The sequence below is a fragment of the Pistacia vera genome, unplaced genomic scaffold (assembly GCF_008641045.1).
Source record: "Pistacia vera cultivar Batoury unplaced genomic scaffold, PisVer_v2 Contig104, whole genome shotgun sequence".
NCBI lineage: Eukaryota > Viridiplantae > Streptophyta > Magnoliopsida > Sapindales > Anacardiaceae > Pistacia > Pistacia vera.
In genome coordinates this window covers 1,969,801-1,973,861 of record NW_022195071.1, presented here as the reverse complement: position 1 = coordinate 1,973,861, position 4,061 = coordinate 1,969,801, and the positions used below count along the sequence as shown (strand labels likewise).

Genomic DNA, 4,061 nt, shown 5'->3' with positions numbered 1-4,061 from the left:
TGCCTCATCCACTCTCATTAATTTCTTATCTGGGAACATTTCTTTGATTTGGGTTTCCTCTTCATTTCCTTGAATTGGTCGTTCAATCCTTGACAAATGGTCCGCTACCACATTTTTTGACCCTTTCTTATCTCGTATCTCCAACTCAAACTCTTGTAGCAATAGGATCCATCTTATCAGCCTCAGTTTCGCTTCTTGCTTTGCTAATAGGTGCTTGAGTGCTAAATGGTCAGTGAAGACTATCACCTTGGCACCTAGCAAATATGAACGAAATTTATCAAAAGCAAAAACCATAGCCAACAATTGTTTTTTAGTGGTGGTGTAATTCAATTGTGCATCAGTAAGCGTTTTACTAGCATACTGAATTACATACAACACTTTATTTTTTCTTTGTCCTAACACTACTCCTAGTGCAAAATCACTAGTATGACACATCAATTCAAATGGTAGTCCCCAATTGGGAACTGCAATAATAGGTGCAGATACAAGTAATTTCTTTAGAGTTTGGAAGGCATGCTTGCATTCATCATTAAAATCAAAAGCAACATCTTTAATCAATAAATTGCAAAAGGGTTTAGAGATCTTAGAAAAATCCTTAATAAACCATCTGTAAAACCCCACATGCCCCAAGAAACTTTGAACTGCTTTAACATTTGAGGGTGGTGGCAGCTTCCCAATCATGTCCGTCTTTGCTCGATCCACTTCTATTCCGTCTTTTGAGATTCTATGACCAAGCACTATCCCTTCCTGGACCATGAAGTGGCACTTTTTCCAATTGAGCACCAAGTTCGTCTCCTGACATCGCTGTAAAACAAATGAAAGATTAGATAAACAATGATCAAAGGGCGAACCAAAAACAGAGAAGTCATCCATGAAGACTTCTATAAACCTCTCCACCATATCACCAAAGATCGACATCATGCATCTCTGAAATGTGGCTGGTGCATTGCATAACCCAAAGAGCATCATTCAATAAGCAAAGGTGTCATAGGGACAAGTGAAGGTCATTTTCTCTTGATCCTCAGAAGCGATGGCAATCTGATTGTACCTTGAATAACCATCCAAGAAACAGTAGTAAGCATGCCCTGCCAACCTCTCCAACATCTGATCGTGAAAGGAAGTGGAAAATGATCATTCCTTGTCATTTTATTTAATTTCTGGTAATCAATGCACACTCTCCAGCCCGTGACCATCCTGGTTGGTATCAATTCATTGCTCTCATTCTTAGTCACTGTGATACCTCCCTTCTTCAGAACCACTTGCATCGGGCTCACCCATGGATTATCAGAAATAGGATAAATTATACTCGCATTTAGAAGTTTCACCACCTCCTTTCTCACCACTTCCTTCATCGAAGGATTCAATCTTCATTATGGTTGAACTCTAGGCTTGATATCATCCTCCATGAGTATCCTATGCATGCAGAAAGATGGAAAGATGCCTCTAATATCCGAAATAGTCCATCCAATTGCTGATCAATGTTCTCTCAAAACCCGAATCAATCGTTCTTCTTCCAAATTGCTCAACTTTGAACTGATGATTACTGGGAAGGTCTCTGAATCCCCAAGATACACATATTTGAGGTAGGAAGGTAAAGGTTTTAATTCAAGCTTCGGAGGTTCTTCCTTTCTTTCCTTTTCCTTCTCTTTCTCAAAATCAAATTCCTCAAATTCAAGATCTTGGTTCTTATCAATTTGTTGAAGTGTTTCCAACAATCTAGCACATTCATTCTTTGCTGATTCCTCTACCTCTATTGTTCTTGATTGTGCAATACATGCTTCTAGCGGTAGTTGTGGAGTGTTTTCTTCAATGGTCTCCGCTACTAGTTTATCCACCACATCAACACTAAAGCATGAATCTGTCTCGGATGGAAGCTTCATAGCCTCAAACACATTGAACGTTACTGTTTCATCATGAACCCTCAATAGTAACTTTCCTTCCTGCACATCTATGAGTGCTCTTCCTGTGGCCAGAAATGGTCGGCCCAAAATAAGAGGCATTTCCTTGTCCTCTTCCATGTCCAAAACAACAAAATCTACCAGGAAAATCACTTTGTCCACTTTCACTAGCACATCCTCTACTATAGCCCTCGGATGTTTTATGGATCTATCTGCCAGTTGCAATGACATGGTCATTGGCTTCACTTCACCAGTTTCTAATCTCCAAAAAACAGAAAAAGGCATTAAATTATTGCTAGCACCTAAATCACATAATACTTGATCAAAAGTAATGTCTCCTATAACGCAAGGAATAGTAAAACTCCCTAGATCTTTGAGTTTCGGGGGTAGCTTCTTTTAGAGAATGGCGCTACACTCCTCCGTGAGCATCATTGTTTCCTCATCCTCTAACTTCCTTTTGTTTGATAAAATCTCTTTGAGAAATTTCGCATAGCTCGACATCTGTTGCAATGCATCTGCAAAAGGAATGTTAATATGGAATTTTCTAAATATTTCAATGAACTTGGAAAACTGCTTATCATGATTCTTTTTCTTTAGTCTCTGAGGAAACGGCACAAGAGGAGTGTGATGTGCCAATTCTGGTGGTATCTCGGGAAATAGCAATTTCTCCTTCCTTTGTTTTTGCCTCTCCTCCTGTTTGTGTTCATCTTCCCTCAAACTGGTCAGTTTCTCTTCGGCAATGATCTCTTCGGCAATGATCTCTTCATCAACTTCTTCCTCGGAATCTTCCTTTTCTTTTGGTGGGTTTCCTTTTTCTCTTGATTTTTCCACCTCTTCTAAAACTGTCCCACTTCTTAGAGTTATTGCATTTGCTTACTCACGTGGGTTAGTCACCGTGTTGCTCAGTAGTGAGCCCTGTGGTCTCTCATTCAACTTGTCAGCCAACTCACCCACTTGTACCTCCAAGTTCCGAATGGACGCCCCCTGATTTCTGAAATTCCTTCTCGTCTCATTCATAAAACCCATGGTCTCTTGCATAAACTTTCTAAACATGTCCTCCAATTTTGTCACCCTTTGCTCTCCTTGTTGGTTGTTCACCCCTGTTTGGTTGTTTGGTAATGCCCTTTGATTCCATTGATTGTTTTGCTGATTCTCTTGGTTTCGATTGCCCCAAGACAGGTTCGGGTGATTCCTCTAAGCAGGATTATATGTGTTGGAATACGGATTGTTTGGTTGCCTTTGATTTCCAACCAAGTAGTTAACCTGCTCCAATGATGAAGATGCTGAGGCAAACGTGTTCCCTACTTGACATTCACTGCTCACGTGATTGCCTGCACAAAATTCACAAGTTAGTTGGGGTGCTTGAATGGAATTTACCTGCATACTTCCCAACTGTTTCTGAAGTACTGTTAGTTGCGCTGAGATGGCTGTATATGCATCAACTTCATGAAGACCCATGGATTTCTTTGGTTGCACCCTCTCATTAGGTCTTTGATAATCATTGCTTACTAGAACTTCAAACAACTCGTGAGCTTCTTCCGGTGTCTTATTTTACAGTGCTCCTCCCGATGCTGTATCCACCATAGTTTGCACATTCACCGTTAATCCATTATAAAATGTTTGGACTTACATCCAAACTGGCAACCCATGATGTGGACACCTTCTCAATAATTCTTTGTATCTCTCCCAAGCCTCATACAATGATTCCGACTCTTCCTGAATAAATGATGTGATATCATTTCTCAGCTTTGTCGACTTTACTGAAGGAAAGAATTTGGTCAGGAACTTCTGTGCTAAATCATTCCATGTGGTGATTGTTCCTGATGGTAGTGCCAGTAACCATCCCTTTGCTTTATCCTTCAATGAAAATGGGAATAGTCTCAATCTGATGGCATCATCTGACACTCCGTTTGACTTGAAAGTATCACAAATCTCCAAAAAAATTGCAATGTGTAGATTTGGATCTTCCTTCAAATCACCCCTGAACTAAACCGACTGCTGGATCATCTGGATAATTACTGGCTTTATCTCGAAGTTGTTGGCTTGTACCACTGGTCTAGTAGTACTCGACCCACTGCCTTCAACCGTGGGAACTGAGAATTCCCTTAGTGTTCTATTCTCTGCCATCTCTACAACTATGACTTCTGGTTCAACTTTGGCTTC

The 4,061-nt window shown here is 40.4% G+C and overlaps 1 non-coding gene across 1 annotated transcript; it reads left to right on the top strand.

Moving 5' to 3' along the window:
* Window positions 1-3,540: 3,540 nt before the first annotated feature.
* LOC116126430 lies at window positions 3,541-3,647 on the top strand. Its single transcript, XR_004127482.1, has one exon. It is a non-coding gene; the product is annotated as a small nucleolar RNA R71 (small nucleolar RNA).
* Window positions 3,648-4,061: the final 414 nt, after the last annotated feature.